Here is an 18,689-nt window from a genome sequence, read left to right as displayed (position 1 = left end):
GCGGAGCCACCAAAGGACTCAGAGTGGTTGTACATAATTCCTTTAACAGCAACGTAGTTACAGCCTGTGTCTATACCTTTTAATTACACTGTTTAACTGTACCATGTCGAGTTACATTTACAGCGCGGTTTCAACGTGATGACGTCATGCCGTTAGTCACGTGATCCACCAATGGCGGGAAGAACATGATGACGTCATGACGTCAGCTTTCAGACCAGAAGAGCAATCCTCGTGGAGCCTTCAAATAGAGCAGACCTGTATTTGATGTATTGCAGCAGTTTCCAGTTTAAACCTGTTTTGTTCCATTAAAGTTCGTTATTTTGATTTCCTGAGTCAAACTCAATCTTTTCGTCAGGAGCAAAGAGTTGGAATAATCGGGTCTTGTTCTGAGCGGCAGGCAGTGACTAGTGGGGTACCGCAGGGATCAGTGCTAGGACCCCAGCTATTCACAATATATATTAATGATCTAGATGAGGGAACTAGATGTAATATCTCCAAGTTTGCAGATGACACAAAGTTGGGTGGGCATGTGTGCTGTGAGGAAGATGCCGAGAAACTCCAATATGATTTGGACAGGTTGGGTGATTGGGCAGATGCATGGCAGATGCAGTATAATGTGGATAAATGCGAGGTTATCCACTTTGGTGGCAAAAACAGGAAGGCAGATTATTACCTGAACGGCAATAGATTGGGAGAAGGGGAAGTGCAACGAGACCTAGGTGTCTTTTTGCACCAGTCGCTGTAGGTGAGCATGCAGGTGCAGCAGGTGGTTAAGAAGGCAAATGATATGTTGGCCTTCATAGCGAGAGGATTCGAGTACAGGAGCAAGGATGTCTTGCTGCAGTTGTACAGGGCCTTGGTGAGACCACACCTTGAGTATTGTGTGCAGTTTTGGTCACCTTATCTGAGGAAGGATGTTCTTGCCATGGAGGGAGTGCAGCGAAGATTCACCAGACTGATACCTGGGATGGCAGGAATGACGTATGAGGAGAGATTGGGTCATTGGGCTTATATTCGCTGGAGTTTAAAAGAATGAGAGGGCATCTGTACATCTCATTGAAACCTATAAAATTCTAACAGGACTAGACAGACTAGATGCAGGAAGGATGTTCCCGATGGCGGGGGAGTCCAGAACCAGGGGTCACAGTCTAAAGACAAGGGGTAAGCCATTTAGGACAGAGATGAGGAGAAATTTCTTCACCCAGAGAGTGGTGAACCTGTGGAATTCTCTACTACTAAAGGCAGTTGAGACCAATTCATTAAATGTATTCAAGAAGGAGTTAGATATATTTCTTAAGGCTAAAGGGATCAAGGGATATGGGGAGAAAGCAGGGACAGGATACTGAATTTGGATGATCAGCCATGATCTCATTAAATGACGGAGCCGGCTCGAGGGGCCGAATGGCCTACTCCTGCTCCTAGCCTCTATGTTTCTATGAATGGCTAGCACCATTCAATTGCCTCTGACTGTTCACACAGTTCCCAGCTCCCCTGTGGAGGGCATGCGCCAAAATGGTTTTCTAATTACAGCAAGTTTTTTTAAATTCGTTTATGGGATGTGTGTGTCACTGGCAAGGCACGCATTTATTGCCCATCCTAATTGCCCTTGAGGAGGTGGTGGTGTGCCACCTTCTTGAACTGCTGCAGTCCGTCTGGTGAAGCTACTCCCACAGTGCTGTTAGGTAGGGATTTCCAGGATTTTGACCCAGTGACTTTGAAGGATTGGCGATATACCTGTAAGTCAGGATGGTATGTGGCTTGGAGGGGAAGTTGGAAGTGGTGGTGTTCCCATGCGCCTGCTGTCCTTGTGCTTCTAGGCGGAAGAGGTCACGGGTTTTGGAGGTGCTGCCGAAGAAGCCTTGCTGAGTTGCTTTGTAGATGGTACACACTGCAGCCATGGTACGCCGATGGTGGAGGGAGTGAATGTTTGAGGCGGTGGATGTGGTGCCAATCAAGTGGGTTTTGTTGTATCCATGTGTTAATAGAGACACTGAAGACAGGAGTTGGTTTCACAGGTGTTTACTGAACAAAGTCTGGAGGGGAACTAACTGATACAACACAATATACAGGCTTATATAGCCCGAGTGGCCATTACCGGCATTACAGTACACAGGGGGCTCTTAAAGGCACATACACTACAATTTCTCCCCTTTTAGCCAACCAGTACATAATATTTTAAGTAATCATTAATTACATGTTACAAGAAAAATAATCTACACATTGCTGCAGTTAATCAATTATAAGTCAGTCTCTCTGGAGGCTTCCTGACTCAGTCCGGATAACGCCTCGGTGGTGTAGTAGTTTCTGGTGGTGTCGTAGGTTCTTTTGGCAAGGCTGATTCGGCTTGAATGCCAGTGTCGGGTTCATCGGGTTCCAGTATCACCGGATCGGAGGTAGATACTATGGGTATCTCTACTTCATCATTAGGCGTATAGAGTTGTGGTGTAGGTTGTCCCTTTTCGGATGGCTCTATGATTTGGTCAGCATGGCGCCTTATTATGCCTTCTCCGATGTCCACGGTATACATCAGCTGTCCTAGTCGTGTGCAGATAGTTCCAGGCTGCCATTTCTCGGTACGGTAGTCCCGGGCCAAAACTTGTTGACCTATCTGGAAGGTTCCAGTTGGCCTTTCATTCATGCCTTGAAATTGTCGGTTCTCCACGTCCCTTCTGATGTTTGGCTTGATCAAATCCAGCCGGCATCTTAGGCTTCTATTGAAGAACATCATGGCGGGAGTTTGGTTTGTAACCATATGTGTTGCATTCCTGTATGCAAACAAGAAGTTATCCACCTTATGCTGAAGTTTTATGTCTTCATTACCCATGGCCTTTATGGCCTTCTTGAAGGTCTGGACAAACCTTTCAGCCAATCCATTGGTGGCGGGATGGTATGGGGCGGATGTGTAGTGCTTAACCCCATTGTTTTTTAAGAACTTCCCGAATTCTTCGGACACAAATTGCGGTCCATTATCAGAACAGATCTGTTCAGGCAGCCCATTCCTGGCAAATATGGTCCTTAATACTGTGATGGTTTTTTCCGTGGTGGTGGAGGACATCTTTATTACCTCCGGCCACTTGGAGTGTGCATCAACCGCGCTTAAGAACATTGAGTCCATAAATGGACCAGCAAAGTCGATGTGTACCCTTTGCCAGGGAGATGAGGGCCACTCCCATTGATGTAGAGGGGCTTGTGGTGGAGCGTTTTGGACCTTCTGGCATCCTAGGCAGCTCTTGGTCATTTCTTCAATGTCTCCATCGATACCTGGCCACCATACAAACGCCCTGGCTAGGTTCTTCATTTTCACTCCACCCAGATGCCCCTCATGAAGCTCCTTTAGAACTTTATCCTGGAGTTTGGGTGGAATCACCAATCTGGATCCACACATCAAGGTTCCTCGGCACACTGACAGCTGTTCTCTTCTTTGCGAGAATGCTGGCAACAGTGGTTCGCCATGTGCTGGCCATCCCTTCACTGTTAAATCGTAGACTCGTGAGAGAGTCGGGTCATTTCTAGTTTCCCTTTCAATGGCAGAATTTGTTACTGGTAGACATTCGACTATGGGAGAGTGGAAAATCTCCACTGGGTCTACGGTAGGTGCTTCTTCTACCGTTGGCAACAGTAGGCGCGATAAACCATCAGCATTCCCATGCTGTTTTGATCCTTTGTATTCTATGTTATATTGGTGTGGTCCTAGAAAAAGGGACCACTTCTGTAGCCTTTGCGCTGTCATAATGGGAACGCCCTTTTTAGGGTTGAATATGGAGATGAGGGGTTGATGATCAGTCAAGAAGGTAAATTTTTGTCCGTGTAGGTAATGGTTGAATTTCTTCGCTCCCCATACCAGGCTGAGTGTTTCCCTGTCGATTTGGGCATAGTTACGCTCAGCTGAGTTCAATGAGCGTGACGCAAAAGCTATCGGCCGTTCAGAGCCATCAGGGAATTTATGCGATAATACTGCTCCTACGCCGTAAGGGGATGCATCGCATGCCAGTCTGATTGGCAGTGATGGGTTGTAATGAGCCAAAACTTCTTTGGACGTGATTAAGTCTTTGCACTTATGGAAGGCACGTTTACAGTCTTCGCTCCATTTCCAAATTACTCCTGTTTGTAGCAGTTCATTAAGAGGGTGCAGAAGAGTTGATAAGTTCGGTAAAAATTTATGATAGTAATTTATTAATCCCAGGAACAACCTTAATTGTGAAACATTTTCAGATGCTGGGGCTTTTATGACCACTTCAATTTTTTCAGGTGACTTATGCAACCCTTCCTTATTAATTATGTGGCCACAATATGATATTTGATTCTGGAAAAATTCGCACTTGGGGCGATTTGCTCATAGGCCCTGTTCACTCAGCCTAGTGAGCACCTGTTCCAAATTGGAAAGGTGTTCGTTGTCGTTTTCTCCTGTTACAAGGATGTCATCTAGGTAGCATTGAGTCCCCGGAATCTTGGAGGAATTGCTCCATTGCTCTTTGCCAGATAGCTGGAGCGGATGCTACTCCGAAAACCAGTCAATTGTACTGGTACAGGCCTTTGTGTGTATTTATCGTGAGATACTTTTTAGAAACCTCTTCAACCTCCATCTGTAGATATGCCTGTGCCAAGTCAATTTTGGTGAAACGTTTCCCTCCGGATAGTGAGACGAAAATATCTTCTATCCTCGGAAGAGGATACTGTACCATGTGAAGGACCGGGTTTACAGTCACCTTGAAGTCTCCACAGATGCGAATTTTTCTCTGCTCTTCAGATTTATCATTATTCAATGTTTTCTTCATGACTGGGACGATGGGTGTTGCCCACTCGCTCCAATCTATTTTGGATAATACGCCTGCCTTTTCCAAATTCTCCAGCTCTGCCTCGACTGCTGGACGAATTGCGTATGGCACCGGTCTTGCCTTAAAAAACCTGGGAATTGCCGCATCTTCCACTTTTATTGAGGCTGTGATGCCTTTCAAGGTTCCTAGTTTCTCTTGAAACACTTCTTTGGCGTTGGCCAAGATGTCTTTTAATCGTTCAAGTATGACGTCATCATCGTTTTTTTCCTTACTGGTCACCGTCAGTGCCTGAATGGAGTGCCAGTCTAAACGTATTTTCCTGATCCATTCACGTCCCAATAGCGGTGGACCACCATCTTGTCGAACGTATAAATACAACTTTTGTATTTCCTTGCCGTTGTATACAACAGGCGCCCTTATTTTTCCTTTGGGGTATACTTTCTGCCCCGTATATGTTTTCAAGATAATTGATGTGTATTTTAAAGGTATATGCGGAAATAGCCGCTCATAATCCCGTCAATTTATGACGGTCAGAGCTGATCCTGTATCTAGCTCCATTTTAACTAGGGACCCTGCTATCGTGAGGATAACCCAAATGGTCTGGTAATCTTCTTTGGCAATTACATTATGTAATTTGAGACAGCTTAGTCTCTTGTTTTCGGAGTCGCTATCGCTCTTCGGGTCTTCGGAGGTACTGTCCGTCATCATTTGTATCTTTCTGTACTTTTCTTTATTGATTTTTCTTTTCTTGTCCTTGGATTTTTTTTGTCCAGATCGGCATACCCGTGCAATGTGTCCAATCTTTCCGCATTGCCTGCATGCTTTGTCCTTGAACCAGCAGTCCCTCTGGTCATGGGTGGATCTGCCGCAGCGATAACATCTCTCGAAACCCTGTGTCATTTCATGGGTGCCGAAGTCCTGTGTCTTTTGTTGTATCTCTGCAGCTCCTCTTGCGGCTGCTTCGTATGATACAGCCATACTGAAAGCCTTGTCCAGTGTTAAATCTTTCTCAGAAAGCAGCCTTTTCTGTGTTCCTTCACTTCGGAGACCGCAGACGAATTTGCCTTGAAGATAATCTGCTAGTCCTGCCCCGAATTGGCAGTGCTTTGATAGCTTTCTTAATTCGGTGAGGTAATCAGCGTTACTTTCATTCTTGTGTTGATTCCTCTTGAAGAATTTGAATCGTTCCGCTATCAGCAGCGGTGTTGGGTTTAAGTGCTCCTGTAGGGTATCAACAATTTCTTTAAAATTCTTGTCCTTTGGTTTGGCTGGAGTGATTACGTTTCATAACAGCCCGTATGTCTTTGTGCCCATTAGATTTAGAAGTACTGACGCTTTTTTTTCATTTTCTATTCCATTTGCGGTGCAATATACCTCCACTCTTTCCGCATATGTGGTCCAATCCTCTATATTGTTATCAGAAGCATCAATATTGCCAGACTTAGGCATCCTGGAAAAAAAATGGCGCTTCCCGCGCTTTTCTTTCTTTTCTGCAGAAAAGATATGGCGCTTCCCCACCGCTGCTGCCGATGACAACGCTGTCTTCCGCGGGTTTCCCTTCCTTTTATTCATTTATTTACAGGTGGAGACTCGTTCCCGCCGGACTCTCTCTGCTAGGCCTGAACGCCGACCTGCTTGCAGCGCCGGCCGTCTCCCGAGTGCTCCCTCCCCATCTGTTACTGCTTGCCTCCGCCTTCGCTGCTTGGCCTAGCTGCAGAGCCAGCCGCTGGAGCCCCAGCCCGATGCCCAGGAAGGATTATTGCAGTACCTGCCACCAGCTCGGCTAGCTGGTGAAACCACAGCTTTTTCTTTTTCTTGCTTTTCTTCGACTTTGGACACCAGAGGAATCGATGTCCTTGAGGTGCTGCCGAATTGCAGGTAAGTCCATTTCCAATTCGTCGCCACTGTTGTATCCGTGTGTTAATAGAGACACTGAAGACAGGAGTTGGTTTCACAGGTGTTTACTGAACAAAGTCTGGAGGGGAACTAACTGATACAACACAATATACAGGCTTATATAGCCCGAGTGGCCATTACCGGCATTACAGTACACAGGGGGCTCTTAAAGGCACATACACTACAGGTTTGTTTTGTCCTGGATGGTGTCGAGCTTCTTGAGTGTTGTTGTAGCTGCACTCATCCAGTCAAGTGGAGAGTATTCCATCACACTCCTTACCTGTGCCTTGTAGATGGTGGAAAGACTTTGGGGAGTTAAGAGGTGAGATACTCGCCGCAGAATACCTAGCCTCTGACCTGCTCTTGTTGCCACAGTATTTAAATGGCTGGTCCAGTTATGTTGCTGGTCAATGGTGACCCCCAGGATGTTGATGGTGGGGGATTTGGTGATGGTAATGCCGTTGAATGTCAAAGGGAGGTGTTTAGACTCTCGCTTGTTGGAGATAGTCATTGCCTGGCACTTCTGTGGCACGAATGTTATCTGCCACTTATCAACCCAAGTCTGAAAATTGCCTAGGTCTTCTTGCATGCAGGCATGGACTACTTCATTATCTGAGGAGTTGTGAATGGCGCTGAACACTGTGCAGTCATCAGCGAACATCCCCATTTCTGACCTTATGTTGGAGGGAACGTCATTGATGAAGCAGCTGAAAATATTTGGGCCCAGGACACTGCCTTGAGGAACTCCTGCAGTGATGTCCTGGGGCTGTGATGATTGACCTTCAACCCCCATAACCATGTTCCTTTGTGCTAGGTATGACTCCAGCTGGTGAAGCGTTTTCCCCATGATTCCCATTGACTTCAGTTTTACTAGGGCTCATTGATGCCACACTCGGTCAAATGCTGCCTTGATGTCAAGGGCTGTCACTCTGCCCAAGTGGTCTTGGCGGAACCCAAACTGGGCATCTTTGAGCAGGTTATTGGTGAGTAAGTGCCACTTGATAACACTGTCGATGACACCTTCCATCACTTTGCTGATGATTGAGAGTAGACTGATGGGATGGTAATTGGCTGGGTTGGATTTGTCCTGCTTTTTGTGGACAGGACATTGTAAGTCTAATTCCAGTGCAGTGTAAGTGTAATGAACAGTTGCCACCATTCGTTCATTGCTGACCGCAAAATCCTGCCCCATTTGCTTTATTTCTTCCTTGTGCTATACTGTATGTACTTTGTCACTTTCACTGATACCAATATTTTTTTTAATGTCCTGTTTTCTTTTGACACTGAGTTCAAATTCTCTGACTGTCATGGTGGGATTTGCACTCACATTCTTTGGATTATTAGTCCAGGTTTTCAGTACTAAACAGGTCAACCTTTCTTTAACCCACTTCATGGAGGAACAGCTCGGTGGCTGCATTATCAAAAAAAAATTGTGGATTGGGCTATCAGCAGTGTCTATCAGAAATTTGGGCAAGCAATGTGCATGATTTTTTAGCCAATGTTAATAACTTCAAAATAACTTCTCTGAGAGGCATGCTTACAATGAAGTATTGAAGGATTATTTTGATTGGTCCCTGGCAAACATCAGTAAATCAGGATGCTTTGTGCCTTACAGGCATATCATTTTCCTATATCATTCATGCATGTTAATGCAATAAAATATATATAGATAGATTGCAGTAATGAAGCTGCTCCTGACATTCATATGGTATTATTACTGTAATATTAGAGGTCTTTTCATGAGCTGTAGTCAAGAAACACAAAATTCATGGAGCTGCTGGTGCAGTCAAGTTTAACATAACAATGCTTGGCAGGTGTTCTTTTTAAAATGCAATGATCACTTGTGCTTTTGTCAGAATATCAGCATAGAAGTATATATATTATTTTAACTCTGTGGTTTAATGGGCCTTTTCTCCTATAGCCTGTTCCAATATAAAACCTTGTTGTGGATGCAAAAAATTGACAATTCCTAGTACTCATGATATTACCACATTTTTAGCAAAATTGTGTGATCCCGACCTGGCTCCTATTACATTTACTATTCTCAATACCTACACCTCAAATTGTTGTGATTTCCTTTTTAGAATCATAGAATAATACAGTGTAGGAATAGGTGTATCCCTAACCAAATCACTGAGGTCGACTCAGGAGAAACAATCCAACAGGTCTTTAATGAAGGATTTGACGAAGTACAGAAAACAACAAGGATTGATGCAGGAGAGCCTTGGAACAGGTCTTACCTGAACGGGGACGCCACGAGGACTGACTCAGCAGTCCCATAGATTGCATCGTGACGTCATCGCGTTTTCCCATGCTTGGGGCGGTCACATGATGTGCGACGTGATGTCATCGCGCTTGCCCGCACTTGGGGTGATCACGCGATGTGCGCCGTAACGTCATCGCATTTGCCCGCACTTAGGGTGGGCACGTGCTGTGCGATGTGACGTCATCGCGTTAGGTCGCATTCTTAAAGGGGCAACGCCCCGTACATGTTCTTAAAGGAGCAACGCCCCGCACATGCAAACTGTATACAAACATAGTTAAAGGGAATTATGTACAATAAGTAAGAGACACTCGGTGGTACCGCTACATACGCCCCCCCAGAATTTGCTTTAACGGACAACGTCAAATGATGAGATGGTCTGACGAGCCTGTCCGAACGACTCCTGTAGTCTCGAGACGGAGACTGTTGGGTGGCTGGCGGTCTGGCGGGCGGTCGTACTTGGTCTGCCGTAACGACGATGGGTGGTCGGTGGTCTCGGCGGTCGTGCTGTCTCAACTTGGCGGGCGAGGTCCAAATATGTGGTCCGGTAGATGGGATCTTGAGCAGATCTCAATGTGTGTAAGGGTGAATAAAACGTATTCAGCCCTGTGAAGGACCGTGGAAGCGTGTGACCTCTGCAGCCCGTGGTTCAAAGCGGGCGCCGGGGCAAAACAGCTGGCCGCATCATAGTGACTGGCAGGTTGGGCAGATGCGGACCATGGCGCTGTCATTGTTGGAAGAAGGTCCCCAGTCTGACGAAATCTGCAGGAATGCTGAACGGGCGATCCAGGAGGAAATGAACGTGGGTCTAGGCAGGTCGGTGAACTCGCCGACAGACGAGCGAACTCTTCGGCAGTCGGGAACGCACGGAACGGTGCATGCCGTAGTGCTACTATGGTAACACAGAAGAGAGTGAACCGTTGCTGCGTTGATCGGCGATCTCTTCGGCAGTCGGGAACGCAGACGAGAGTGACCCGATGCTGCATTGATCGGTGATCAGTGGTGACAGCAATGTTCGCGTGGCCGATCGCGGCCGCGGGATGCCCGTTGGACCTGTCCTCGATGGTCACAGCGTCAGTAGATGTTTGGTTTCGTTGAGGGGAAATCTGTAGAGAGGGCGGCAATGCTTCTAGTTGTTGTTGATTTAGGGGGAAAACTGCCGGGAGGGCGGCAACGCTTCGCCTTCGCGCCGAAAAGTGTGGTAGAAGAAACAGACCAGCAGGCTGACGGGCTGGTGCAACGTCGGCAGGGGATGGGTCTTCGTGGTTTGCGAGGGGCGAATCTTCGTGGATTGCGAGGGATGGGTCCTCGTGGTTCATGAGGGAGGAATCCCCGTGGTTTGCGAGGGAGGAATCCTTGTGGTTTGCGAGGGGTGGGTCCTCATGGGTTGCGAGGAGCGAATCCTCTGGATTGTGACGGGCGAGTCCTCATGGGTTGCGAGGGGTGTGGCCTCGTGGGTTGCGAGGGGTGGTTTGCGAGGACTGAGCCCTCGTGGCCTCTCCGCTGGGGCGCGCTCCAATCTTGTGGGCCCGAAAACCTGCAGAACCCGCGCTTGGAGGGGTTTCATACTTGCTGTTCCGTTGGGAGATGTCGAGGAGGCGGACGATCCGTGAGGCGGTAGAGCTGTCGAATACGGAGTCCTCGTTGGTCTGTGCTGCATCGATGTTCTTGGTGAACGGGGCTTCTACCTGAATAAAGCACGAGGGCAGTTGCTGCTCCCTGAATTGTGGTAGCGACAGCGAAATGGCTGGTGCTTCCATGGCGTGCTTCTTTTGTGAAAATCGTTCACAAAAATCGGAGTCCGGCTGCGCTTCTTTCGTGAAAAACGTTCGCGTATCTCGGGGTCACCAATGTAGGAATTGGTGTTCGTCGGTTGTTGTTCGTCGTGCCGTTCTTCTGTGAAAACGTTCACAGAGACGGTGTTCAGGCTGTGCGCTTCTTCCGTGAAAAACGTTCACGGAGACGGGGTCACCAATGTAGGAATAGGCGTATTCCTAACCAAATCACTGAGGTCGACTCAGGAGAAACAATCCAACAGGTCTTTAATGAAGGATTTGACGAAGGACAGAAAACAACAAGGATCGATGCAGGAGAGCCTTGGAACAGGTCTTACCCGAACGGGGATGCCACGAGGACTGACTCGGCAGTCCCGTGGATTGTGTCGTGACGTCATCGTGTTTTCCCGCGCTTGGGGCAGTCACGTGATGTGCGCCGTGATGTCATCGCGTTTGCCCACGCTTAGGGTGGTCATGTGCTGTGCGACGTGACGTCATCGTGTTAGGTCGCGCTCTTAAAGGGGCAATGCCCCGTAAACGTTCTTAAAGGGGCAACGCCCCATACATGCAAACTCTATACAAACATAGTTAAAGGGAATTATGTACAATAAGTAAGAGACACTCGGTGGTACCGCTACAACAGTACAGAAGGAGACCATTTGGCCCATCATGCCTGTGCCGGCTCTTTGGTAGAGCAATCCAATTAGCCCCACTCTCCTGCTATTTCCCATAGCCCTGCAAATTATTTCCCTTCAAGTATTCCCTTTGAAAGTTGCTATTGAATCTGCTTCCACCATCCTTCGACAGTGCATTCCAGATCATAACAACTCGCTACATATAAAAATGTTTCCTCATGTGGCCTCTGGTTCTTTTGTCAATCATTCTAAATCTGTGTCCTCTGGTTACCGACTCTTCTGCCACTGGAAATAGTTTCTCCTTTACTCTATCAAAACCGTTCATGATTTTGAATACCTCTATTAAATATTCTAGCCTTCTCTGCTCTAAGGAGAACAACCCCAGCTTCTCCAGTCGCTCCACAGAACTAATGTCCCTCATCCCTGGTACCATTCCAGTAAATCTCCTCTGAACTCCCCGAAGGCCTTGACATCTTTCCTAAAGTGTGGTGCCCAGAATAGGACACAATACTCCAGCTGAGGCCTTACCAGTGTTTTGTAAAGGTTTAGTATAACTTCCTTGCTGCTGTTAGCTATTAGTTTAGATGAGTTCAGAAGCATTCTCTGAAAGTACCAGGGGTATTCGATATTCAGGAAAGATAGGCAAAAGGAAAGGGAGGTGGGGTAGCATTACTGGTTAAAGAAGGGATTAACACAATTGTAATGAAGGATATTAGCTCTGATGATGTGGAATCTGTATGGGTAGAATTGAGAAATACTAAGGGGAAAAAAACATTAGTGGGAGTGGTATATAGACCTCCAAACAGTAAGGCGGAGGTTGGGGATGGCATTAAAAGGGAAATTAAAGAAGCGTGCAATAAGGGCACAGAAGTCATCATGGGTGACTTTAATCTACATATAGATTGGGCTAACCAAATTGGTAACAATACTGTGGAGGAGGAATTCCTGGAGTGTTTACGGGATGGTTTCCTGGACCAATATGTCGAGGAACCAACCAGAGATCAGGCCATCTTAGACTGGGTATTATGTAACGAGAAAGGATTAATTAGCAATCTTGTTGTATGAGGCCCCTTGGGTCAGAGCGATCATAATATGATCGAATTCTTCATTAAGATGGAGAATGAAGCAGTTGACTCAGAAACAAGGGACCTCAATTTAAATAAAGGAAACTACGATGGTCTGAGGAGCGAGTTGGGTAGGATTGATTGGGGAATGGCACTCAAAGGGGTGACGGTGGATAGGCAATGGCAAACATTCAAAGACCGAATGGATGAACTACAGAAGTTGTTCATCCCAGTTTGGCATAAAAATAAAACAAAAAAGGTGACTCAGCCGTGGGTAACAAGGGAAATTAGGGATAGCATAAGATCCAAGGAGAGGACATACAAATTGGCCAGAAAAAGCAATAATCCTGGGGATTGGGAGCAGTTCAGGATTCAACAAAGGACGACAAAGGGATTAATTAAGAAAGGGAAAATAGAATATGAGAGTAAGCTTTCAGGGAACATAAAAACTGACTGTAAAAGCTTTTATAGATATGTGAAGAGAAAAAGATTGGTGAAGTCAAGCGTAGGTCGCTTGAAGTCAGAATCGGGGGAATTTATAATGGGAACAAAGAAATGGCAGACCAACTAAATACATATTTTGGTTCTGTCTTCACAAAGGAGGACACAAATAACCTCCCAGAAATACCGGGGAACATAGGGTCTGATGAAAGGGTGGAACTGAAAGAAATCAGTATTTGTAGGGAAATGGTGTTAGGAAAATTGATGGGACTGAAGGCCGATAAATCCCCAGGGCCTGATAATCTACATCCCAGGGTACTTAAGGAAGTGGCCCTAGAAATAGTAGATGCATTGCTGGTCATCTTCCAGAACTCAATAGACTCTGTAATAGTACCTGTAGTGTCCGAGGATCAATAATACTCAGACTGCAGGAGAACAATAAAACAGGTATTTACTGAACAGAGAGTAATTCAAGACTGAAATTCCAAAGCCTGCTATGGCTTTATATACAGGGGTGGTCACTGCCTGTACTGCAGTATAGAATCAGTTCTTCTCTTAAAGGCACATACACAACAATTCTTCCCCTTTTAGATAAACAGTACATAATATTCATTTAACAACTAAATAATAACTAATTGCAATTACAATTTTCTCTGTACTATATACATCAACTGAAATAATCATTTATGAGTTCAGTCTTTGAGGAGGCTTCCTGATCCTGACTGGATAGCGCCTTTCTCAAGTATCCTGTTCTTGTGGCGGAGTTGATTCTGGCTCATTGTCATTGGTTGGTTCGTCAGCTTCCAGTACCATTGCTTCTGAGGTAGACGCAACCTGTACTTCGGGTTGATTACCAGGTGCACCTGCTCATGGTATGGGTTTGGCTTGTTCCTGTGACTCTAGAATCTGGTCAGCATGGCATCTCACGATGCTCTCTCCAACGTCCACTGTGTACATTAGTGGTCCCTGCTGTGTGCATATCGTTCCTGGCTGCCATTTTTCTGTTCGGTAGTCGCGGGCCAAGACTGGTTGCCTTATCTTGAAGCTCCTGGTTGGCTTCTCATTTATGTGCTGGAATTGCTTATCCTCAACATCTCGTCTTATGTTTGGTTTGAGCAAATCCAGGCGACATCTTAGCCTTCGGTTGAAGAACATTATGGCTGGAGCTTGGTTGGTGACTGCATGTGTCGCATTCCGGTAAGCAAACAAGAAATTCTCCACCTTATGTTGTAGTGGTATATCATCATTATGCATTGCCTTTATGGCCTTTTTAAAGGTCTGAACAAACCTCTCAGCTAATCCATTTGTGGCTGGATGATATGGGGCAGATGTGTAATGCTTCACCCCATTATTCCTCAGAAACCTCCGGAGATCCTCTGACACAAACTGTGGCCCATTGTCGGAGCAAATCTGTTCTGACAAGCCATTCCTGGCGAAGATGGTCCGTAGGACTGCAATAGTTTTCTCCGTGGTGGTGGAGGACATTTTGATGACCTCTGGCCATTTCGAATGGGCGTCCACAGCGATTAGGAACATTGAGTCCATAAATGGACCAGCAAAATCAATGTGTACCCGTTGCCATGGAGATGAGGGCCACTCCCATGGATGTAGCGGGGCCTGTGGTGGAGCGTTTTGGACCTTCTGGCATCCTGTGCATCTCTTGGTCATATCCTCGATTTCTTTATCGATTCCCGGCCACCACACAAACGCCCTGGCTAGGCTCTTCATTTTTACCCCTCCCAGATGACCCTCATGAAGCTCATTGAGCACTCTATCTCTCAACTTGGGTGGAATTACCACTCGGGATCCACACATCAAGGTCCCCCGGCACACTGACAGCTGTTCTCTCCTTGGCGAGAATGCTGGCAACAGTGAGTCGCCATGTGCTGGCCATCCCCTCACCGTCAAATCATAGACCCGAGAGAGTGTCGGGTCATTTCGGGTTTCCTTCTCTATACCTGAGTTTGTAACAGGTAGACATTCGACTATGGTCGCATGGAATATCTCAACAGGGTCCACTGCAGGTGCTTCCTCTACTGTAGGCAACGGTAGGTGCGACAGCCCATCAGCATTTCCATGCTGTTTCGTAACCTTGTACTCTATGTCGTACTGATGTGCCCCTAGAAAAAGTGACCATCTTTGCAGCCGTTGCGCCGTCATCACCGGAACGCCCTTCTTTGGGTTAAAAATGGAAACCAGGGGCTGATGATCAGTCAGTAGGGTGAATTTCTGCCCGTGCAGATAGTGATTGTACTTCTTCACCCCCCACACCAGGCTGAGGGCCTCCCTGTCAATCTGGGCGTAGTTACACTCGGCTGAGGTTAACGAGCGCGACGCAAAGGCTATTGGCCTCTCTGAACCGTCAGGGAATTTGTGTGACAGCACCGCTCCGATGCCGTAGGGAGACGCATCACATGCTAACTGAATCGGTAGTGTTGGATTGTAGTGGGCCAATACTTCTTTTGAAGTGATTAGGCATTTACATATCTGAAAGGCACGCTTACACTCATCACTCCATTTCCATGTTACTCCAGTTTGCAGTAGGGCGTTCAGTGGGTGCAGAATTGTAGATAAATTCAGCAAGAACTTATGGTAGTAGTTCACCAACCCGAGGAATGACCTCAGTTGCGACACATTTTCCGGTGCTGGAGCCTTGACTACAGTCTCAATCTTGTCCGGTGACTTATGCAACCCTTCCTCATCAATCATGTGGCCACAATACGAGATTTGTCTCCTGAAGAACTCGCATTTGGGACGGTTGGCTCATAGCCCATATTCCTGTAATCTCGTGAGCACCTGCTCCAGGTTGGCAAGGTGTTCACTGTCATTTTCGCCCGTAACCAGGAGGTCGTCCAAATAACACTGGGTCCCCGGGATCCCTTGCAGGACTTGTTCCATCGCCCTCTGCCAAATAGCCGGGGCTGATGCTACCCCGAATACCAGTCGATTGTACTGGTAAAGGCCTTTGTGAGTGTTTATCGTGAGGTATTTCCTAGACGCTTCTTCTACCTCCATTTGTAGATACGCTTGGGCCAGATCAATCTTTGTAAAGCGTTTCCCTCCAGATAGTGAGGCGAAAATATCTTCTATCCGTGGAAGTGGATATTGTACTGTGTGCAGGACTGGGTTCACAGTTACCTTGAAGTCCCCACAGATGCGAACCTTCTTCGGTTCCCCAGGCATGCTGTTCAATGATTTCTTCATTACAGGAATGATGGGTGTGGCCCACTCACTCCAGTCCACCTTTGACAGCACACCTGACCACTCCAGACTCTCCAGCTCTGCTTCAACGGCTGGGCGGATCGCGTAAGGTACCGGTCTGGCCTTAAAAAAATTTGGGTTTGCGTTATCTTTGATTTTTATCGTTGCTGTTACTCCTTTTAGATTCCCAAGTCCTTGTTGGAACACCTCTTTTGCGTCAGTTAGAATTTTTGACAGTCGTCCAGGTATGACGTCATCATCCTTTTTATCAGTCACAGTTAGCGCCTGAATGGAATGCCAATCCAATTGTATTTTTCAGATCCATTCACATCCCAATAATGGTGGTTCTCCATCTGGTAGTATATATAAATACAGTTTCTGTGTTTCCTTGCCGTTGTATTCAACTGGCACCCTTATTTTTCCTCTGGGGTAGACTTTTTGCCCCGTGTATGTCTTCAATACAATGGACGTGTCCTTCAAGGGTATGTGTGAGAATAGCCGCTCATAGTCTCGTTGAATCATGACAGTTAGGGCTGATCCTGTGTCCAGATCCATCTTTGCTAGGGACCCTGCAATCATGAGGGTGACCCAAATGGTTCGGTGATCCTCCTTTGCAGTCACGTTGTGTAACTTTAGACAACTTAGTCTCCTGCTCCCTGAGTCCTTATCACTCTCCTGATCTTCTGAACTACTGTCTGTCAATTTCTTTACTTTCTTGTACTTTTCCTTAGTAGTTCTTGTAGTGTTGGTTTTCTTTCCCGACTTGCAGACTCTTGCTATGTGTCCCATTTTCCCACATTGCCTGCATACTTTGTCCTTAACCCAGCAGTCCTTCTGATCATGGGTTGTTCTGCCGTAGCGATAGCACTTTTCTGCTCCATACGCCATTTTGTTAGCGCTGTATTCCTGTGGTTTCTGTTGTATTTCCGCAGCTCCCCGTGCTGCTGCTTCATAGGATACTGCCACGCTGAAAGCCTGTTCTAGCATCAGGTCCTTTTCCGAAAGTAGTCGTTTCTGGGTTCCTTCACTCGAGCCTGCAGACAAACTTATCCCGCAAGGTGTCTGCCAGTCCTGCTCCGAACTGGCAGTGCTTCGATAACTTGCGTAGTTCCGTAAGATAGTCAGCATTGCTCTCATCTTTGTGTTGGTTTCTTTTATGGAACTTGAATCTTTCTGCTATCAGCAGCAGTGTAGGGTTTAGGTGTTCCTGTAAGATATTAACAATCTCCTCAAAGCTTTTCTCCATTGGTTTAGCTGGGGTAATTAAATTCCACAATAGTCCGTATGTTCTTGCGCCCATCAAATTTAATAATACCGACGCCTTCTTTCCATCGGCCACCTCATTTGCCTCGCAGTGCACTTCAATTCTTTCCACATACGTGGTCCAGTCTTCTACCTCGTTGTCGAAAGCAGTGATACTGCCACTTTTCGGCATCTTGGGTGATGGCGCCTCCCGCGCTTTTTCTTCTTCCCCAATGTAATAAAATGGCGCCTCCCGCGCTTTTCCTTCTTCCCCAATGGAATAAAATGGCGCCTCCCGTGCTTTTCCTTCTTCCCCTTGCTGCCATGCTGCTCCTAGCATTCTACAGGGTAATGGCGGCAACCCGCGGCTTTGGCGCGTCTCACTTTTCCTTCCCCGCGTTCTATCCTCTCCACGCTGCCCTGTTCTTTAGCACCGACCACGCCCTGTGCACTCCACCCTCTCTCTCTCTCTTCCTCCCGACGACGCTGCACGGCCCCTTTGCAGAGCCGCTCGATTGAGCCCGAGCCCGCCGCAGTCTGGAAGGGTCAGCGCACTACCTGCTACCAGCACGACTTGCTGGAACACCTCGACTGGGTAGCCAGGCCCAGCTCTCCACAGCCTCCCCTGCAACTCTCCGATGGATCCCTGGGCGGCTGCCCGCAGTCGACGCCTGCCATTCTGACTTCGACCTCCAAGAAGCTTCTCTTCAGGGAAAAGATCCCCGTGAGGTGATGCAGTACTGCAGGTGAGTTCAAACCTGCCCGTCGCCAGTGTAGTGTCTGAGGATCAATAATACTCAGACTGCAGGAGAACAATAAAGCAGGTATTTACTGAATAGAGATTAATTCAAGACTGAAATACAGAAGCCTGCTATGGCTTTATATACAAGGGTGGTCACTGCCAGTACTGCAGTATAGAATCAGTTCTTCTCTTAAAGGCACATACACAAAAGTACCGATGGATTGGAGGGTAGCTGATGTTACCCCACTATTCAAAAAAGGTGGCAGAGAAAAAGCGGGGAATTATAGACCGGTAAGCCTGACATCGGTAGTGGGGAAAATGCTAGAGTCCATTATAAAAGATGTAATAGCATAGCACTTGGAAAGCAGTGACAGGATCGGACAAAGTCAACATGGATTTACAAAAGGTAAATCATGCTTGACTAATCTACTGGAATTTTTTGAGGATGTAACTGGTAAAATAGATAAGGGAGAACCAGTGGATGTGGTGTATTTGGACCTTCGATAGGCTTTCGATAAGGTCCCGCATAAGAGATTAGCGTGCAATATTAAGGCACATGGGATTGGGGGCAAGGTATTGACTTGGATAGAGAACTGGTTGGCGGACAGAAAGCAAAGAGTTGGAATAAACGGGTCATTTTCCAAGTGGCAGGCAG

At 46.9% G+C, this 18,689-nt stretch overlaps 1 pseudogene; it reads right to left on the bottom strand.

Annotated features, from left to right (window-relative positions):
* LOC147112508 (uncharacterized) overlaps window positions 1-18,689 on the bottom strand; it is a 102,850-nt pseudogene that overhangs the window by 20,065 nt on the left and 64,096 nt on the right.

The sequence above is a fragment of the Somniosus microcephalus genome, chromosome 9 (genome assembly GCF_052327205.1).
Source record: "Somniosus microcephalus isolate GS21.2 chromosome 9, FLI_Smic_1.0, whole genome shotgun sequence".
NCBI lineage: Eukaryota > Metazoa > Chordata > Chondrichthyes > Squaliformes > Somniosidae > Somniosus > Somniosus microcephalus.
Note: the sequence above shows the minus strand (reverse complement) of the source record. Positions and strands in the feature narration are given on the sequence as shown.